The 22,539-nt window shown below is 38.8% G+C and overlaps 1 protein-coding gene across 1 annotated transcript in view; it reads right to left on the minus strand.

The window, feature by feature from the left end:
* GLIS3 (GLIS family zinc finger 3) overlaps positions 1-22,539 on the minus strand; it is a 175,701-nt gene that overhangs the window by 97,589 nt on the left and 55,573 nt on the right. The gene's annotated exons all lie outside the window — the stretch shown is intronic.

A 22,539-nucleotide genomic window follows, 5' to 3' on the forward strand; every position in this document is an offset into this window, starting at 1 on the left:
GTAAGACTATGTGAGCCTGAGAGAAATACATTAGCCTAGGCAATAAACAATCATGCTCTCTTTGAATGATTACTATTTTTCATACATTTTACTTGCAATAAGACGACCGTTTGCCATAAAGATTGTAAATAAGATACACTAGTGCATTTAATCCATTAAAAATAATCAGATCTCAGATCTTCTGTAGCCTTTTTTTCCTTAGCAGAAATAGTCATTAGCTGAATCTGAACAGTTAGTCAGAGACATGATCAGATATTGAGAGCACAGGTCAAAAGTAAAAATCTCGTCAATCCTAGCCTTGCAAATAAAATATTATTGGACACTGAGCAAGTCACTTAGTACTGAATCCAACCAGGGACATAAATACCTTAATAATTTCAATGCTAAGTTTTGGACTTCTCGTGTTGCATGCGAATAAACAGGGAAAAGAAGGGAGCCAAAGCAGCGGCTACCATCACATTTTCTGTCAGACTCATAAACAGATATGATTGGTATTCCCCAAAAATGCCAGCTTGGTTGAGCCCTCAAGGAACAGACAGAAGAACATCTATTTTCTGGACTTGACTGAGAGTCAAGAATGAAAACAGGGCTGACTCACTCAGCTCTGTCAACACCAAATACCTGCACGCATCCTAAACCAGAAATGCAGGTGCCCATGGGACTTTAAGGTCAAGAATTTGTATGCCTATCAACCTGCCCAAAGACAGGCAGTAGTTTACCAAGGGTTCTCAGGACTCCGATGCCAACTGCGAGACAGGGTTTCTTTTGGGTCTGGGCCACTTGTGTCTGACCCTCCCTCTGTAACAGATAAAGACTTGCCCTCTAATAACGCTCTGTGCCACTGAGTAAACGCTTCATAGCTGCACTGAAGGGTGACACAGCATTTCCAACCCATGAAGAGAAGCAGCTTCCTTCCTGCCTTTTCCTCCATTCCAGTGCTTAAAGTTGACATTTCAGGAATCAGACTTAGGAGTTAACTCTCCAGTTATTTAGTAACACGGTGACAGGCAGAAGATAAACCCAGTCCTGTGAATGAGGTGTTAATTATCACTGCATTAGAACTGAAGAAGTCATGTATAAATAAAACTGCAAACATTTTCCACACAAAGAAGGAAAGGGTGAGAGGCATATAAAAAAACCCAAAACTTTCATATGTTGGCTAGTTTACATGGACAAACAGCAGAAGACTAAATTATGTTTACACTAAGTGATACCAAGAATAGCGTACTGCACTGTTTCCCCACTTACAAGCAACAGAACTCTCAGCTGTTTCTACCTGAAGTAAAAATTCCTACTTCTACAACAAATTATCTTCCAAATCTGTCCTTCCATGCCAATCTGTCCTTTCACCTGCACTATCAAAAATGCAGATGGACACCAAAAAGTACATGAAGATGGGAGACTACAGAAGCTGTTCAAAACAATAATCATCTCCCTCAACTTAGAAGGGAAGCAGCAATTGCACAGAATAGCTTACACATAGTTTTTAACAAAGGTTTTGATGTTTTCACATAGAGAAAACGTCTTACTTCTGAACTGAGTACAGTGATTAAAAACTCTGTTACAGTTAACTTATCAGAAATGCCCCTGAAAACAACTGAACTAAACCTTTGGGAACCCGTAACCCCTCCCAAACACACACAGACACTTGCAAAAGGCACATACATCAAACAAGATAACATGAAAAATGGCAATTTACAACCAACCTATCAGAAATTTTTCAAAAGGGGAAAAATGCTTATAAAATACTGATTAGATAATTGGAAACTGTTAAAAAAAAGATTTTTTTTCCTAAATTATTTAATGTTCTGAAAAAACCCATTTGGTTTCAGCATTTATTTAATTATAAAAGATCTGTCTCAGGTGTAAAAAACTTAATTTTCTTTATTTGAAAATATTTATCTCGACCTTTTAACTTTTAGCTTCATTACTGTAGGTTAATTTCCCTTTTCAAATGAGTATTTCATCTAATCTCACTTCCTATTTCACATTTGAACGTAATGAGTATTTATAGATGTATTTTTCTTCTTCCACATCTCTGAGACAGGAAATACAATTTAAGTCAGAAACATTCTTGTGAAACAAGCCGAAATAAGTGTTTTGTGACTCATTGCAGTTATTGATCCCTTTTCTGCACTAGAAAGGACATGGGACCATCAAGCCCTTACTCTGAGGAGCTGGATGTTTACCCAGCTCTGTAGGAGCTCATGCCTTTTAATGAGGCAAGCCCCCATCCAGTTATCACTAAGAAGTACAAAACCAACTGGTCTGTATGGGTTGCGTGTTCCCTTTGTGACCCCCTCTACAGAGTGATTTGGAATTAAAGAACTGAGCTTTGTGACAAGCTGTAAAGACTCACATTAAGCTGCAGTGTTCCCCAGATCAGCCCTTGTTGCAAGTGATGGCAGCCCTCAGAAAAGCATAAATGCCGGCCTGAGCCTTCCAGCTCTTTAAATCCGTTGTTCTAATTAGTATGAAACAAGTTTTACAAGTTGGCAGCAGCAGCAAATTAATAATGGCTGCATCACACCAGCAGTAAACAAGGAACAAGAAAAGATGCAGAGAAAATCTGTGCCTGAGTATTTTTATCCCAGCTTGGAGGGGAACCTCGTTAGAAGAAGAAGGGTCTAGAATAAAAAAGCATGTTAAGGACTCTTTTCCCCTTAGTTGTTCAGTTTCTCTGCTAAAACACTGAAGCATCAGTAGCAAGATTAAGTAGTCACAAGAGTCTGAATAGTCCTGTGGGCAGTGTAGGAACAGCGTCCTGTGGACAGTTATTTTTGTATCGTGCTCACACAAAACTATAGCAACAGGTGACCTCAAAAAGCTACTGGTTTATGGCAGCCAGCATCTCCTCTACCCACCTATTTGCTGGAAAAACTTAGCAGAGACATTGCAGAAAGTTCAAGATGTCCCAGACAATGACTGTTTTAGGATCAGCTGAATTGCCCCTTTGGAAATGTCTCTGTCTGCCTGTGTGTCTCCCTCCACCGAATTTGGAGAGCCTAGACAACTTGCTGAGGAGAGAAGAATCCCACCGCTGGAGTGCAGAAATTACAACAGGGCAAGAACAAATGCAAAAGGCTGTATGACAGTCTACATCCTCACGGCAGCTTTCTTCAGCATCTGTGTAATACAAGAGCTCTGGTTGCTAACAACTACAGATTTAAAGTTACACAGGCAAATAAAAATTATAAACAGCTTTTAAAGCATACTAACCTACTGGAGCTGTTTCTAGGAAGATTCATCTACTAACAGTGATCCAAAAGGGCTTTCAAAAATCACTCACCATACTTTTTTACTTGCTTTGGCAAAAGGACAAAGTGCACATATTTCTGTGGCTTAGGAAGAGTATCAGTATTGTTTCTATTTGCACATGATGTTGCTATTCAGAACATATTTTGAGAGGTATTATTTTAAGTTGATTTGAAGTTTGTCTGATATATTACAACTATATTCAAATTTGAAAGTCTTTAAAACTTAAATAAACTAATCAGAAAAGTCTAATATGGTAGAAGAACCTGTGTATTAATTTCAAATCATACTAAGAAACATGCTACAGTCCACTAATGATTAGCACCTTCTGAACCCTCCTTTCACTCTTTAAAATGTAATATAATTTTGGTAATCTAGACTTTGGTAAAAATTTAAAAAGTGACCCTGTTTTCTTTATTATTTATTGCTTCAAACATACTTTAGGCAAGAACAAAGGTATATAGACAAACTTTCCGTTTATAACAGCTGGGTGGCCCTGCTGGGAAACTGAATTTAGTGCAAATATCCCTCACTTACTCCTGAGAAAATGAAAGAGAAATCAGGCTTTCGGGCTTTTACATCCCTACCCATACAGGTAGTTGATTTTACAGACTTTATTGTTTCAGTTACTGCTGACGGGCTGGTACATTTCTGTACGTGCACTTGAGAACGGAACAAGTTCTGCTTCACTTTAAATGCAAAGACACAACGTTAACTTATCAGGAGCCTGGGCAGGCACAGCACTCACTCAGACTGGTTGCCACACAATTGAGCCCGACAGCTAACTGGTTGTGCTGGTTTTGGCTGGGGTAGAATTAATTTTCTTCACAGTAGCTGGTATAGGGCTATGTTTTGGATTTGTGCTGAAAACAGTGTTGATAACACAGGGATGTTTTGGTTCCTGCTGAGCAGTGCTTACACAGAGTCAAGGCCTTTTCTGCTTCTCACAGCACCCCACCAGTGAGTAGGCTGGGGGTACAGAAGAAGTTGGGAGAGTTAAACCACGACACTGGTTTCCTGATAAAACCAGCCTGCTTCCCAGTCACACTAACCATGTTTTATAGAGCCTGGGGAAGTGGAAGCATGTAATTGCTGGTGCTCAGATGCCTGGCTGAAAGCAAGGGTGGCTGGAGCAATCACAGTAGCTATAGGACTGTGGGACTCAAGAAGAGTCTTGAGAAGTGCTCTAGGCTTTCCAAATCTGAAAGTGAGACTTAATAAATCACATAGATAAAGAGATCTCTCATAATGTAATTATGAGCGAGAGTATTTTCTTTTGAGGTGATTAACATGCAGTCATCTTCCAGTTTTGACATTCCATAAATATTATTCCTTCAGTGATTGCTTCTCTTGAAGTTCAAAAGAGAGTTACACAGCTTGTTACCAAGCAATAAAGATTACTTTTGATGACACTCATGGAAACCTCTAATTACATGAGTCAGTGGAGGTTTACAACTGAATAAACAGTTAAGAAAACTGGAAAAAATTGTTACAGAAGAGATAACATCTGATGAAAAGTGTGATGCCCAGCCATTTACTCATGTCTTACATGAAGCATCTATTTACAGAGGAAATAATGATGGCATGCAAAAATGATGAGATCCTGTTAGAATGAATTGTTTGGGTACAACATCAATGTAATAGTATTGTGTTGGACAGTCTTTAAAAAAAAGTTGAAAAAAGAAAAAAAGGCATCCCTTGAGTATATTACAAAATGAATGGCATACTCTGATCAGAAAGCAAGCCCCATTTTGCACACAGAATCTGTATTTTGCTACTCTGTGAGCTGTTGCTTTTACTGTTATGCTGAACCACTATTTTTTTATATCTTTAGTCTTGTCCTTGAAGACCAGATATGGCATTTAGCTTCAACAACAAAGGTTTATTTTAATAGCCAAAGTAACTCAAGAAATATTTCCTGACAACTATTTGGTGTTATGTTGTGAAGAAAGAGGATCTTTTTCATCACTCAAGGAACAAAATAATCATTTATTTTATGCTAAAAAAATCCTGACAGAAAACAGAAATCCCATTATGGAAAATCAGAAACTGGGACTCTAAAAGACTGTATTTTTCACAAGATTGGGTATATTCTGATCACTGATGATTTTTATCATGCTTATTTTATTGTCTCCTCATGCTTGAGCTAGGAGCATGAGCTAGCTTGAGCCTTTCCTTAGGAGGAAAGGCTAAAGGGTCACCTCTTCTCCAGCATATTAATTTCTATCAGCCCTGGTTGTAAAACTGTTCCATCTGATCCACCAAAAGACTACACTGGTTTCCTAGAGGGCTTTAAGTCAGGAAAGTTCAGTTATCTTCAGAAAACCTTGTCTTGTTATTGATTAAATCATGTTCATTCCTCCTTTTCATCTCCTCCTGCTTCTATTTTCATGCAAGCAAAAGGAGTAAATTTCTTCTAGATATAGTAGAGAATTACAAAATTCTCAACAAAAAAAAATATTAAAGGCCTGAATGTTGCTGGTATGTATTATCTACAGCTGTGCAAGACAGACTAGTCTAACCTGCAGGGTTTTTTTGCTGCTGGGGAGCCGGAGCACTGTGCTACACAGGAGGTCATACCTAGCCTCAGCTAGCAAAGAATGAGGTGGGAAGTAGGAAAACTGAACTAACATCAATTGAGATATGCTTCGCTATAAGACAGGGTCATACAAAACAGAAGTTTAGACAGGGTACACAATATGCTAGATGCGACATTAACACAGCGATTGCTCTTAGTACTACTAGAATAAAGGCATTTCTGTGCAGAAAATCATGCAGTATTGCCCCAAGTCACTGTTGATTTCTGGTGTCCAGCTTGAGTAATCTCAAATTATCCCCATTTCCAGGAGGCAAGAGGACAATCCTATGACAAAAATGCTTCTTAAAAGAGGCTCTAGTTAGGTACTGAAAAGCCAAGGCAGCCCAAGCCATTAGGTATTACTTGTCCTTCCTACACCGTCAACAGAAAAGTAAAACACCAGAACAGGCTGTGCCCAAGGGCACACCAGCGCACTGTGGCATCCTGGTCTCTCAACGAGGAGACCTAGGTTCCTAGATTAGGAACTAGAATGTGCCCCAGATCCTTCCCAGACTGAAATCCCAGGAAATCAAAGTGCTGGAGAGTTGGGGCAGGACAGGCTGATGCAGATGGAACACTCCATCAAACTCAATGTCAAACTACTGTTTCTTGGTATGAGAGTGGCGTTAGCATGTCAAACTCATAAATCCTCATGCTATTCTATGGTGATTAATTTATTCTCAAAAGCTTTTCAGTCAGAAATGTTGCTACCCAAGAGTTTATTGTATTCATGCCACTGAAACAGTTTTCAGAATCATTAATATTTTCTATTTTTTGAGAATGCCATTTGTGAATACCTCTAAAGTTTGTAATAAAAATAGTTAATCAATCTTCAAAGTCTGTTATTTTCTACTATGCAAGTCCTATTTATTTGGTGGATTAATTTGTTGTACCCCATACAGCTGTATAACAAGTTTGACAGGGATTTTTAACATATTTGTTTGGCTTTAACTACATTTTGAAACCTCTACTCTAGCTGTTATTATTTATTTAGCAAAAGAAAACCCCACAGACTGGGTTGATTTTTTTTCCTAGTCAGAAACGTCTTAAAAAATGTGTCTCACCAAAAACATTCCTATCAGTATTGACTTCATCACCCATGCAGATGCTGAGGAGCACATGTACTGTCTTTCTGGAAAACGAGGAGTACCTGCTGCCTGACCCAACCCAGCCTAACTTGTGGTCATTGCCTAGGAGGTATGACTGAATTCAACGTTTGTAACCTAGGTGATTTCACTTTCTGATCCCACCATGTATATTTCTCATTTTTTCAGACAAAGGCACTCCAGGATTATGATGACTTTTGGTAATGACAACAGGATTCATCTAAGCTTTTGCTGAAAGTTTCCATTCCTCACTGAAGTATCTTCCTTCCCTCCCACTTTGGACCAGCAGCTGCAACACCATGATATTTGACTTTGTAAGAGGGCAGCCTGCAAGCCTTTTTGATACTGTCATGGTTTCCTTCATGTTTTTCATTAAAAAGTCCAGGCCTACTCCCCTGAATGGAGAACGGGAGTCCAGGAACAGCATCCCTCCTAAAGCACTCTTATGTCCTGAAGACTGAAAGAAAATTTTTCTGAAGTGAGCACTGGGTAAAAACAATTTTAAAACAGCATAGTAATAATAACTCTGCCAGAATTATTCTTTATTTCCATAGCTGCTAGCATAACAGGCACTGGAATGACTTAAGAAATCAATGTAACAAAGACAGACACCACAATGTGTTTGTACTTCTGCACACACAGGCTTAGCTGAAGATAGGGAGATGTGAGTCAGCAGCTCCTACAGTACTTTTCAAACCAATCTGAGTATTTATGGCCAGTACCAAGCAGGAGCAGCAATTCAGTACCAGAAAGGTGAGAGAAGGTGTGGTTGAATGGCTAAATATTTACCAGGGACACTGATGTCCGCACCAACACTTATTTGCAGTAAATCTATTTTTTAGAAGATGAACGCAATTGTACTGTGTGTTATGGACACACAGGGCTGCAAGGAGACAGCCATACTTTAGGTTTTCAGCAGAATAGGGCTAATCTCATCCCACCCCCAAAGTAGAAGGGAAAACTAAATAGAGAAAACAACTCAAATCGCTAAATAGAGGTAGTGACATTAAGCTAGAACAGCCTGCTCTTCTTGAACCAGAACAATTTCTTTAATTCCATAGAGCTGCAGATGTACAAACAGCTTGAAAACAAGTACTTTTCCTTCACAGCTTATTGACACTGATGCAACAAACACTTAAGCATGTGCTTTACTCACATGCCTCAGCATCCTTCCTGAATAGGGCTGCTTCTCTGAATCTGAACCATGGAAAGATACTTATCTATTTGCACATGAGCGAGCACGTAATTATTTCTGTTTCTATGTTTCTGACTCACTGCAGAAGGCCCACAAAAAGCCAACAGTGCCGTGGAAATTCCTTCAGTCCTCTACTGCCTCTCCCCATATGCAATGGTTATACTCTGTCTCCCTGGTACTGACAAAAAAGACACCCTCCAAGATATATAAGCGAAATACAGCAGAGAAATATAATACCTGAACAGAAGAAAATATCTAGGGTGCATATATATGTCTATGTTGGTATGTTTAATTATATAGAAAGTTGAAAAGGAGTAATACGAACACAAGTCACCAGACTGCTAAAAAGAACAATTAGGGTTTTTGATAAAAACTTTGCAATGCTTGAGCTAATAAGGCACATCAATGGAAATGATCACATCCTTTCATAGAATCACAGAATGGGTTGGGTTGGAAAGGACCTTCAAAGATCATCTAGTCCAACTCCCCTGCCATGGGCAGGGAAGTCTTCCACTAGATTAGGTTGCTCAAAAGCCCCATCCAACCTGACCATGAACACTCTCCAGGGATGGGAAAGAAGATCTTGATCTTTCTAGGTAAAGAAGATCTTCTGGGAAATGTAATTGACCGGTGGCGGTGTGTCTTTCAAGGTCTGACTCCACTCTGTCCTCTCTCCGTACCCACATTATTTTCTCTGTTTTGTATTACCCATGTCTGGTTTTTTTTGTTTTGTTTTTTTTTTTTGGGGGGGGGGGCAGCTGCAACTATCCAGCAAGTACCTACTCTGCTTGCAGTATTGAATATTAAAGAGATTAATTACACAAGCTGCCTTGCCCTTTCTTATTTTAAATTCCTGTTCCATTGTTAAATATGGAGTAAGTTTTAACGTCTGTCTTCTCTCATAGTTTTTAATGTCTCTCCAACATTCTCAAGCAATGAACATACTTTTGTTCTACCTTCTCAAACATATACTAAGTCGTAAGAGTTTACAGAAAGCATTCAATTACCTTCAAGAATTGGATTCTAACAGACTGCACAGAGGAAGTAAGTCTTAAATGTCAAATTATCTGCTCATTAGCAAGAGATTGGGATGCATACTTAGCAAAGAATTACCTCACATACCATAAAGAGTCGATTTAATTCCTACTTTGCAAAATGAGAAAGGTCAAGATAAAAGCTCTTATTTTTATGCAGCACAACCTTTAACAAAAGTAAGTTTGGATAGATGCAATAGACAAAGTCCTAGCAGAGATCTTGGAGGAACTGAGTCAGGAATGGACCTGCTTATTGTACTAACTCATATCAACAGCTGCATTTCTGTTCTACCAGTAGCCTAAGTGCACATCTACGGGTGTGTACATAAACAAACAACCGAAGCTGAAAGTTTTCTGTGTGTTTTTTTTAATGAAAATGTTCCTTGTGGAAAATAACATTGTAGGTTATAACTTAAGTCTGCAGCATAAACAGAGTATCAATGAATTATGCAACACCATCAACTTGGCCAAGCAGCGAGTCCCACAACAGAAGTAAAAGTATGTTTAAAATTAGTGCCTAATGTGTTATCAGGAAAGTCTGGAAATTAACCAACCCAGAAACAGTTTTTATATAAGATTGTGCATAGTTAAGATACGATTTGTATGGTATGTAGCAAACCATTCCTATACGTAATACTGGTAAACTACTCTAAATGAAAAGTAATTTTTAAGCATGAGCCATTATTGCTTCCTTGTTCTAGCTGAGCCACATATTTTGAGAGAATAATGACAGGGATATACTTTCAAATATCCATTTATAGTTCAGAAACTGCACAAATGAAGTCAAAATGTCCTCAAACCTAAATAAAAACCACCTAATTTCCAGTTGAATCCTGCTCTTCTGCAGTATCTGGATTAGCTCACCTGTATTAGCCAGAAGGAGCTGGGAAGTGTTATGCATGCAGGAATCAGCTCTGGATAGGAAGAACAGACACATGGCCTGGAAAATTTTGAAGGGAGAACTGTCTCTCAGAGTATCCTGTTCTCTCACCACGTTTTTAGTCAGAACGAGAATACAACTGTTGCTCCATCCTTTTAAGTGTTCTTTCTGCATTCACTAGGCCTGTGTTGTTCTGGGATTACAGCTGTGCTGGCCCTTTAAACAGGGCACACAAAAAAAGAGCAGGGTATTCATGCTCTTCCCATACAAAAGCACACATCACACGGGTCAGGGACAAACTGGCTCGGAAACTCGTTAGCCTTTTTTGGAATGACAGTGTAAATAATGTTTTTTTTTTTTTTTAAGTATTTGTTCAACTGTGTGCAATATCAGCAGGTCTCTGACATATATTGATTAGTTCTATTAACATTACTTTCCCACTCAATGAGGTAACACTGTTAGGAGCAAGGTACTTTCACACAAACAAAAGAGTAATTTCAGTTGAGGAGTCTGGAAAGTTCTCTAAATGGGAAAAAGCTAAAACATCTCCCAGTTTACCTGTAACAGCAGCAGTAACAACATCAAATTTGATGGACAAGTCTATCAAAGGCAAAAATTTTATAACTCGTGGATGAACAATGGTAGCATTTCCAATACACAGACCTGGTTAAATATCCCGCAGAAGAAGCATGCCTGAATAACAGTAATGTGTCTTCAGCTTTTTGGGAGGCAGCAGGAGCCAGTTTGAAAATTAAGAATTGGAGGGCCAGCAGCATGCACGTACACACACGCACACAAACACACACACACCCCCCTGATACAGTGGAGCACAGAAAGAGATGCAGGGGAAAGAAACCCAGCTGCTTCCTTATCCTTTTCTAAACAGTCATTGACAGCTGATTCTATTTGCAAAACAAGAGGAACATATACTTTTTCAGAATTTAAAAAATCACATCACTTGGTCCATCAAGTAGAAATAGCTACTTATTAATATTGCACAATTTAACTCAGGTGAACAGAGAAGGTAAAAAAAAAATTGAGCACTGATGGGATATAGTAAGTATGGTCTTTGCTAGCTGGGAAGAGAACACAAGATTGGAGTATGCTTAAACAGGCCAGCTCTCTGGGAGTCTATTTCCCGGTGTCTGTGTTTTGGGAGCGTGCCTGGGAGTTCAGGTAGCTGTGGGTGTTACATGGTGCTACACACAACCAGAGTAACTGCTGGGCTTTCTCTGGGAATCTGCGTCTATCTTCTGAGGACCAGACATAATATGCAGAAGTAAGAAGTCTGCAGCCACGAGGAGCATGCCTTTCTGCAGCAGTCCAAAGTAGGCAGCACGGCTGGAGCAGAGACCAGCGCAGAGCCCAAAGACAACAAAGCAAGTTCCACAGCAACACTGGGATAGTGTTACAAGTGCAAAACAGCACAGCCCCTCAAATTTGAGAACCAGGGTTTATTAGCACGATCTTATTTCTGAACTGATGTGGCAAAACTGGCTGGGTGTGTGGCCGTTTACTGCTCCTCATTGCACAGGGTAGAAATACCAAGCGGTGGTCCAAGCTGAAATCTCAGCTCTGTGGAGTCAATGGCTAAATAACTGATTTGGGAGCTTGTGCTGGTCTGCAAAATTGACTGTCCATTCATTTGTAATTTTGCTTCCCAGTTTGTTGATATGTTGCCAGGCAGTGGTGGTCTTATTTATTCTTACTGAATACTTTAATATGCAGTAATGTTAAAACTCTCCTTTCCTTGTGCTGCCAGTACTTTCCATCACATATGAGGAAACAAACTGAAGATGTGCAATTATAAAACACTTTGGTGTTCAGTGTAAACATTTTAGAGTATCCAAAACATGGCTGAGGTTTATATATTTTATATGGATGTTTTCATAATACACATAGGGATAAACTTTCAAATATTAGTAATCCAAATGTTAATTTTCTGACCTAGCCAACTTCTTTCATGCATGTGTGAATAGACATAAGCAAAGACGAATGTTTAAAAAGTTTACAGCACCACTTGAATACCAGTTGAGCAATTCCTAGTTTTTAAAGCATGATGGGACCATCACCTGCATCTAGACTGGCATCCTGAATAACACAATACACAACCAGAAATTTCTTGAATATAGGAAAGTATTCATGCTCACTTTCTAAGTAAACTTTCCATAGTCCATTAACTTAGGATTTAAGTAGAAAATATGTTTTTAGAAGACATCCAATGTCAGTGTTGATGTTGGAAATCAAAGGGGAAATGAATATACATAATCATGTAAATAAGTAATTTTCCCCTTTGATTTCCAAATTAATTCACTTTAGAAGTGAAAGCATAAATTCTACTTTAAAAAAAGGTAGAATTCCTCATGGCATATTTTTTGTTATTTATGTGCTACCTAATATTGACTTACAGCATTGGATATGTGCCACAGCAAAGATGTGAAAGTGTCAGAGCTCACTTTCCCACAGCAGGATTTGTTGATGTTACTTTTGCCATCATTGCAGGTAGGCACTGAAAAACATCGCTGGCCTTGTGATGGTACACAAAGAAGGTGGCTTTGAGTTCTGCTCTCACAGTCCAAGAGGACATAAAAAGGAACAGAACTATGAACCTACATTCTGCTTCATGATACCAGTTGTACAGAAGGAGTTTGACATGCATAAATATCAGTCACATTACTGGGCCAAATACATTTGTGGTGCTTACGGATGCAAATATCATGGAAGCTGCAGATAAATTAGTTGGCAAGTGAAATGGCAGTAGAGGAGAATACAACTAGAACATTACAACACGTTTCAGGGAAGGTCCTCAATGGAAACAACATACATCCTTAGAAACAGAAGAGGACTGATACAGGGAACATTATCAAGAAACCATAAAGCTAAGTATGAACAATTAGGGCCTGTGCTGATCCAGCCATCCTATAGGCACAGCATGCCCTGGCAAGACCTCTACAGAAACTGAACTAACACCACTTACAGGATGCTAAGGGAAAGCAGAATAGGACTCTTTGTCCTCCTTCAGATAAATCCCATCTCCTCTCATGGTACAGCACCAACCTTCTACAAGAACAATGAACATCATATTAGAGTTTTGACCATGAGAATCAACATATCTAGCCTCTCAAGTCAGGATTTTGTAATCATTCATTCCTAAATTAGTGACGTCTCACTAAGCTACATACCCCATATAACCCTCTTACGAGAAAACTCTTTTTCCAGCAAATACAAAAACAATGCAAGATTTTCCATTTACTGCCAACGAGCAGAACAAATAAGCAACACATCCTTCAGTGAATTATATTTACTCAGTATGTCTGGACTTCGCAACACCACAAGCAGTTAAATTGCACAGAAGAATAATACACAATGATGTATTATAGTTTCAGTTAGACATATACCTAGTGATCACGCCTACAAAAAAGGTCTTGATATGCAAACCTTCTGTCCAATACGCCAGTAAATAAGGAAGGCCACTGTGTCTACATAAAGTTCTATCAAGTGACAACAGAGTATACATCAGCTGAAGATTTGTATACCTCTCTACATTGTCATCATGCATCCTAAACAGAAACCATGTGATTAAAGCAACTGAATGTAATCTATTACAAGGCAAACAAGAAAACAATTCAAAAAATACCTAATGTAACAGCACGTGATTTTAAATTGTTTGCATGGTAAACATAAGGCCAAATTCTTGCCTTGGATATGCTGCTTCACCACCATTTACCTCAACCAATTTAAATAGTATGGTAGTTTTAATGTAAATTTAACCACTCAAACTAAGAATGTCACATCAAAGCCATATATCGCTCAAACCTGTGTAACCGTAATAGAAGTCAGTGGGTTTATCAGGAGCATTTAGAGTTTGGTTCCATGCTGTCAAAAAGCTAAACAGTCAATTAATGTGACTGAAGGAAAAAAGCCCCCAATAGCCCTTAGTAACACAGCCTGTGGTATCTTTAACACAGTTTACAAGTATACCTCGGGATCATTTAGCTTTTTCTTGAACATTTAAAATCTATTTTAAACATTGTTTCAGAGGTCAAAGCATTTTAAAATTATCAGATTGCAACTTCACATTTTAGGTAATGATAAAACATTGTTGAACCACCCTTAAAAAGAAGATATTTAGACAGATGTTACAATATTTTCAGAAGAATACTATTGTAAGTAAAGAGAATCAGACATGAATATCTGCAGTGACAGATTACAGAAAACTGTTAGCCCTCCTGAACGATTGAAACATTCTTTTTAGTAACAGACTGTAGACCCCTAATCAATTTTATTTGATTGAAGCTTTTTAACTGCTTGAAATTTTAATTTCTTCAGGAAAATTTATATCTCTATTTGAGCAAGACTGAAAAATATTTTTCTTCACTTGCATCATACAGGACTAGTAACACAATACAATGCTTATAGTTTGGTCTTAAGTTCTTGGAAGTATGTACTTGCTATTTAAAGTACACTTAATTTAGTACTTCATTTGATTGATTTAGTAGAAAAGCATTAATGTCATGTCCAAAAGCTGAAACTATACAAATAAAAATTAGAAAAAGGGCACATTTTTAACAGTAAGTCTAATTAACCATGCAAACGAGTTACCAGCATAACTACCGATTCCTCCTTCCTGAGGTTTTCAAGAGTAAATGTCTTTCTGCAAAGGATATTTCAATTACCCACAAGTCATTGGTTCAAAGTTTAACTATATAAAATATAAAAGTGCCCAGCTGGTTGGGCCAGATTATGTAACAGACTGTTTTTACTTTACCCCAGTCCCACTAACACTCTCTCTCAAAATAAAGTCCCTCTCTCTCAAGGGAGAAATGTCTCTTTTGTCCTTTGGTCTTGAAATATTTACTCACTCATTTGAGAGCCTGCTGTATTGCTTCACACCTGTGAATCACGACTGTATCATAGAGACAGCACTTACTCAGAACTTATTCAACACATCAGCTGCACATCAACTGAACTCTTAATCTCACTAAAAATCCTTGTTTGTGGGTCATTTCCAGGTTTCACTGAATGTTAACAGGAATGGGTCAGTTCATGACATGGCAAAGATTTATACTCTTCCTTATGTACTTAAGGAGAGTAAGAATTTTAAATATTGGGGATATATAAACATAGGGCTTAATTTCCACTCCCCTCCACACTTTCAGATTGTTATGCTCTTGTGCCTTCAGATGTTAAAGTATTTTTTTTAGACCATTGGAGTATCCTACACACTAAGCATTCTGTAAATGTAACTCAGTCTGTTCCCCTTTAAAAAAAAACAAAAAGACATGTTAGGTATTAAGGACTGCAATACAACAGTCATCTTCTGTTTTGCTGAGTTCAGGCATTTCTGGTTTCTCTCTACTTTGAGGTTCAATTGCAGACATTAATTTTAATGCTGCTGCCACTTTAAGTGAGACCTTTAGAAGCAGGTAGGTACATACACTAGCCACGTTAGCAAAAATGTGCTAAAAGCACCCAGGTTCTCAGTTTACGTGTTTCTAAGTTGATGTTGCTGCTTAATTTGCATTGCAAATTTTCCAGTGCTGTGTATAGTGTTCTTGGGAGCATGTGATTGCATATGCATCTCTACTGATGTATCCCATTAGAGTAAAGTGTACATTAGCTTCCTCCTTACATAACTGATACAGCACTTAACCAGGTATCGGTAGAAGTGAAGAATACTATAGCCAATAGTTACAAGAAGCTTTTTTTTTTTTTTAGTAACAGCTGTCAATTCGATGCTGTCCCAGATCCCTCCTCCAGTGAGGAGTCCCCAGCCAAGGCAACATTGCAGACCTTTCATCCTGTCACGATGTCTAAAGAACTGCCTTCAAGTTGAGAAAACAGCCTCAAAAGCACTTCATGAGACTAAAGAGCAAAAGATGCTTGAGGACCTAGTCCATTAGTTATTTTATTAAGATGGCAGAAAACACTCTTATATACATAGGTAAAAAACCCATGTTAAAATATTGCCTCAGAAATAGCATAGGGTTACAGGAAATGTCACCAGATGGCACTATTAACATAGTCTTCAAGTTCTTTTAAGCATGTGAGCAAGTTTTTAGCCTTAAAGGAAGCATAACTATTTGTTGTTGTTGTTTTGGTTATGAGGTACACGGAAGAAGTCATTGCAGACAGCAGACTTGTTAAGCCTGGGGGTTAAAGTCCCTCCCAGAGGATTAAGCAGTAGCGAAGAGACAGACTATGACTCCTGGGTGCAAATCTTACGCTGTTTACAGCTCATTCAAGGGAGCTGCGTTTGCAAGATTTCCTACAGCTTACTGAGGACCACAGACCTCTTTTCTGAGTCTTTCCACAGGGAAGACTCCCATCTTCAGAGGCTTGGTCTGTTGTCAAGGAGCAGCTGTGACAGCAGGGTTGAAATACCATGTATGTCAATGCAGCTGTAATGTCATTGCTTTTAACCCCATGAATAAAACATCAAATTAAGTACATATAGGCTTTCCTTCCTCCTGTCTCCTAGGAGGGACTGTATTCTTTTCACTCTGAATATAAAATTCTAACAGTAACAGAGAAGAAGGTATATGCTAGAAACCCATCTAATTTTATCCAAGTTTTGCAGAGATGTGAGGTGTACAGCAAACCTTCCCTTAAAGTGACATAACCTGATGCTGCCATTCAGTGTACAGGCAATTCATGTACTTTAAAAATTTGGAAGAGATTCTGAAAATTATATATCCTGTTCTTTGCATCACTTGCATAATAAGTCCTAAATTATTCTGTTTATGCAGATGGAAAATTATAGAGCTAAACATGTCCAACTGGATGCTATAATGACAACATTTCAGAAAACTCAGATTTTTGTCTTAAGACAAAATTGTCCTGTTTTAATATTTCATAACCCTGAGTCAGAAACACTGAATACATCAATGAATATCTTGCAAGTACAGTTGGCTACTTCTCCTTGCCTCTTAAACACCTTTGCGTAGTGGACTCCTCAGAAAGATAATCCTGAGATACCAAGTTTTGAAAAGAATTTTTTTAAATCCAGACTGCTATATACAGTAATGAAGATGTTCCGTATCTCCATGGAACACCAGCCACTAGTCTCCTGAAAACCATCATGCAGAAATATCAGGTTACCACCTCTGACTGGGGGTTATTCTATGTGCTTCAGATTTATTACAGAAATCCCGACTCTTCTGATAATCATCTCAAAGAATGTGCTGAGGAGTATAATGAATAACTCTTTGCATTAGAAAGATTCACAGGACTTTGATCAGCGTCCCAGGAAGCATCAGGTCACAACGAACTGTACAAGTTGATTAGCGTCGACCATCATCAGTCTACGTGTAAGCACTGCTGTTGTCGATTCCCAAGTCAACCATAGCAAAATATACTCAGTAATAACCATTCATATCTGATGTGTTAACTAGAAGTTTAGCTACTTAATTTGTATTGAAGTAATTGTGAGACTTTTCATCTATCAATCTAATTCCACAGAAAATGAAATCAAGCCATAGTATCTTGATAAAAGAGACTGTAATGACTTGCATGTTAGTGGTTCATTTTGTTGCTGGTTTCATAAGAGAAGCTCAGAACTCATATCTGAAACTAGCTGAAAAAAAATTCTGTATTTTAACAATCTGAGTCAACAGCCAGGTGCATTTTAAATTAAAGGACACAATACTTCTATTTTGTGATCTTTCTTTTCCATTCCATAGTCAACCTAAGAGTTTAATTACTGAGAATGAATTAAACAGATTAAATATTAAGAAAACCTGAACCTACCCATCTTGTCCTTCTCCGTCCATGAAAATGGTCCAGTATTTTTATTATATTCGGTCTTGTACCTACAACATGTTACTGTATACATCACACTGAGAATACACAAACCTGTGCAAACAGTCCTGAGAAATGGGTAAGCCACATGTCCTGTAGAGTTCCTTCTCTCTCCCTGCACTAGGCACTTCAGAGATTGCAAACCACTGCAGCAAAGCACGATTCTCAGCCATCCTGAGAAACTGAGGCCAAGGGGAAAGCTACACTTTTTCAGAAAACTTAAGAGCCTCTCAAGAAGTTCTTTTCTCTGTCAGCACTTTATCTGTCCCAGCCAGGCAATCAATTACATGATGCCACATGGCAATGTCTCTTTTTTAATTAGCAACAGTCCAACCTAAATAAAATAACCAAGATACAGCTGGCCACAGCTGTGCTCCCATAAATCAATATTCCAGGAGATGAAGAGCAAGCCTGTGAAGCTGACAATATCCTGGAACAACCAGGACACAGCTCATAGGATACAGCCCCTAGGATACAGCAGAGATCCTCATTCACTGCTCAGTCCTAATTGCTCACCCTGTACCAGCCTTCATCCTGTATTGCATAGGAATCACTGGTCCTTACTGCTCTGTTCTAGTTACTGCTTTTTAACCATTTGCCCATGGTCTTGCTTAGGTTTCCATTCTAGCCCAAACCCAAATTTGCAGCACAGCTCCTCAGATCGCTGGTTTCAGCCACTGGATGCCGGATGCTCTTGACAAGGTTTTTGAAACAGTGCATTTCTTGGCTTCTTTGATCTGGACCATAATTTAACCTGATCATGATACCCAACTCTACCCTTGACCATTGCCTAAGTCTGACCACTAGAACTTACTATCTCTATTGCCAATGGAGATTTCCCAGACACTTCAGTTATTTTAACTTTAGGGACAATATGAAAGTTACTTTTTCTTTTTTTTTTTTAAACTGGAAAAACACACTTTTCTCTTGTCTCCCCTGTACTCAAAACCACCCGAGTTAATTCTGCTTAAATTTGAATAAACACTGAGACTATAAGCATAAATGATAAACGTTGTTGATGTATCTGCTTGGGAATGCATGAAAAAGGTTCTGTTTCTTGCTGTATTCTGCTTTCCTCTGTATTCTGACATTTTTTATTAGATCCACCTGATGTTTGTGTAGATAACCACCACTGAAAAAGACCTTTGAAGTGCAAAATAAAGCCAATTATATTATAGAAGCACATGGCAGTCTGATCTATAAGATATGTGAATGTCAGTTTGGTAAAACACAGAGTTTAAAAAGAAACGGGGACCACTAAAAATGGGAGCTGCCTCTCACTGCAAACAGAATTCTTACATGGATGACATCATCCAGCTGCAGAAAGATCTAAGATTTTGGAGCAACAACACATGCAATGACATAATTATAATAAGGTTGTTTTCAACACATGGAAACTTCTGGGGCAAAAGAGTGCAGGCTGCTTATGCCTTTCCTTAAGAACTGGACTTTTAACCTGATGGCTGGACAATTATCTCCCCCTCCCCTCGCCGTGGAGTGCTTAGAACTATTTAATACTTCACTCTTTGCAATGGACAAGTCACTCTTGTTAACAGATGCCTTGCCTTCAGAGTACCAAACATCTCACACTTCCCACCACTGTTACACAACTTTTCAACTGGGATAAGAAAGGCCTCTTAATTTCTAAACTTCTTAAAATTAGACAGCTAAAAACTGCAACTTACGGCCAGCCCTTCAGGTGGCTCAGTCCTGTTGCAAGTCAAGGGCTTTTGAACTTCAGCTGCAGTTCACCGGAGCCAAGGAACACTGTCTTCACTCAGCATCTTACTGCAAAGAGCTAAGCATCTCACGGTATGCAGCTCAGAGACTTCAGATTGTTCATTTACCTAACTGTGAATTCCTATTTGTAAGTCAGAACTGTTCAGCTTGAAAGCCGCTGTAATTAAGCTGACATGCCATTCAGTGACCTTGGCATAATCCTAATGAGATCTAAGTCACAGACAACAATTACTGGAAAAATAGAGGTACGGTTCAAACAAAGGAGAAAGTACTAACATTTTCCGTGAGCAAGATCAATGTACTTTACAGCAGAGAAACTATTATAATAAACTGCTTTATCAGCTAAGTCTCTTTATCCACCACAAAAAGTGGCTTGTACCTGGACGGCACCTCTGGCAACAGAATCAGGCAAACAAATTACTCTAGGAGATTAATTGACTGCAAACTAAGGCCTTTACAGCATTTCTTTCAACAGACAAAACACAATGCAGGCATGCCTTTTAAAAAAGTCAGCAATCAATACTACTCTGGAGTCAGCTGAGTTTTGTAGTTACCATTGTACACTGGCAGGTGAGGAAAAGCCACTTACCCATGCTGCTGTCATTCCCATTGATGGTCTCCTGCCCAAAGTGAGAAGTCAGTTTTGTTCTCTGTTTGGGAGGTTATCAGCCCTTGAAACAGAGATATTTTCTTCTACTTACAACTAACTGAAAAATGCATTTTAAAAGAAGGTTACCATTTGATAGTTTGTACAGCAACACTGAAAAAGCTTCCATGTTTAAGAATGCTTTTATATAATTGATGGCAAGTTTTATATTAAAAAAAGGAAAATATATGTTTAATAACTTAATAAAACAAAGAGTTGTTAAGCAGATACTCTGAGATTAGTATAAAAAGCTAATGATGTTGTTAAGCAGTAACAGTCATTTTTATTAGAAAAAGTCAAATGACAGGACAGCATATGCTGTTCTGTTATTTTGGCCTTACTTAAAATGTACAAATCCAGTTGCCAATTGGAATTTCAATACAAGTTTAGCAAGATGAGACTCTTGTTTACAGCTCTAGCACAGTCAGCTTTAGTTATTCTTAGAGGGTATGGTGATACTTGGGACTTGATTTCTGTTCAAACATTTCTGAATCATCCAAGTTTCTCAAAAGAAATCTGTTATTTCTGTGAAAGAATTACTGTCTTGCAACTTAGCTACCTGTAGTGGCCTAAACCTGTGTTACTCTTCAATACATCTCTAGCAATCTAATTAATGTTCTGCCATTCATATGCCAGATGGTATAATTCCTCAAACAGATGAGAGAAAAACTTGTGATCCTCCCTAACATGTGGGTATTCTGAAACATCACCACTTAAACCAAAGGGCATCCACACTAAGGCTAACATATTTTTATTACCACAAACCATGAAGACCATATACTTGTCGAGTAGTTAAGATTGAGATATTTTGTTTGCTGTTCTAACAGGCAGCAAATGGAGACTGTGTTTTACACAGGAGATATTTTATGAAGAGATATTTATAACAAACAAAAATTCAGCTTTCTGAAATTGCAGTTCTCAAAAATCAAAATGTCTGTTTACATACACCTTATGAAGCAAAACTGAGCAAAACAGGTTTTAAACAGCTTCTTTACATAAGAACGTGATTCATAACTAGCTCCAGATTCCAACACACGCACTTGTGTGGAAAGCCAATAAGGCCAAACTTCACATTTCCTGGGATGGATCCCCTGTGAGATAGGTGTATGGGCCATGTACTATACACCTGCATGCTTGTCAGGATGCATCTCATTAACTTTTCTTGAAAATGAAACAATGGCATGATAAAATCCACCTGACCTCCTGAATACCACCAGTAAGTTGTTCCAAGTGCTAATGACAGCCCAGGAGGCCATGTTCAAGGACGGTCAGGTATTTCACTGTGAAGTGCTCAACGCCCTACAGAAAATACAGCAGAAACACCCTGGGTATCTTTGTTGTAAGGACAGTGATCAAGCTCTTTGCTGCTTCCCTACCCTTCCATCTCATTTCTCACCTCAGCCGCAAAGCTCTTATCCATGATCAACAGTTGATTTATAGCAGGGTTCAGTTTTTGCACCAAGGGAACCAATGTATAAATTTAATAGATTCAAGTGCATTTTACAAGGTGTGCTGGTTTCGGCTGGGATAGAGTTGATTTTCTTCCTATTAGCTGGTATAGTGCTGTGTTTTGGATTTAGGATGAGAATAATGTTGGTAACACTGATGTTTCAGTTGTTGCTAAGTAGTGCTTACACTAGTCAAGGACTTTTCAGCTTCTCATGCCCTGCCAGCGAGAAGCTGGGAGGGGGCCCAGCCAGGACAGCTGACCCAAAGTGGCCAAAGGGATATTCCATACCGTATGATGTAAGGAAAAATTTCTTTACTGAAAGAGTGGTGAAACATTGGAAGAGGCTGCCCAGGGAAGTGGTGGAGTCCCCATCCCTGGAGGTATTTAAAAGACGTGTAGATGAGGTGCTTAGGGACATGGTTTAGTGGGCATGGTGGTTGTTGGGTTGACGGTTGGACTCAATGATCTTAGAGGTCTTTTCCAACCTCAATGATTCTATGATTCTATGATTCTATGTGATGCTCAGTATATAAGCTGGGGGGAGTTGGCCGGGGGGCAGTGACTGCTTCTCGGGAACTGGCTGGGCATCGGTCGGTGGGTGGTGAGCAATTGCATTGTGCATCACTTATTTTGTATACTCTTTTATCATCATCATTATCATCATTATTATTATCCCTTCCTTTTCTGTCTTTATCTCAACCCACAAATTTTCCTTTTTTTTTTCCCCGATTCTCTCCCCCATCCCACTGACAGGGGGGAGCGAGCGAATGGCTGTGTGGTGTTTAGCTGCCTGCCGGGTTAAACCACAACACAAGGTCATGATTAACTAGGAAAAAAACACTTCCAATTTTTAAC

The sequence above is a fragment of the Aptenodytes patagonicus genome, chromosome Z, assembly GCF_965638725.1.
Source record: "Aptenodytes patagonicus chromosome Z, bAptPat1.pri.cur, whole genome shotgun sequence".
NCBI lineage: Eukaryota > Metazoa > Chordata > Aves > Sphenisciformes > Spheniscidae > Aptenodytes > Aptenodytes patagonicus.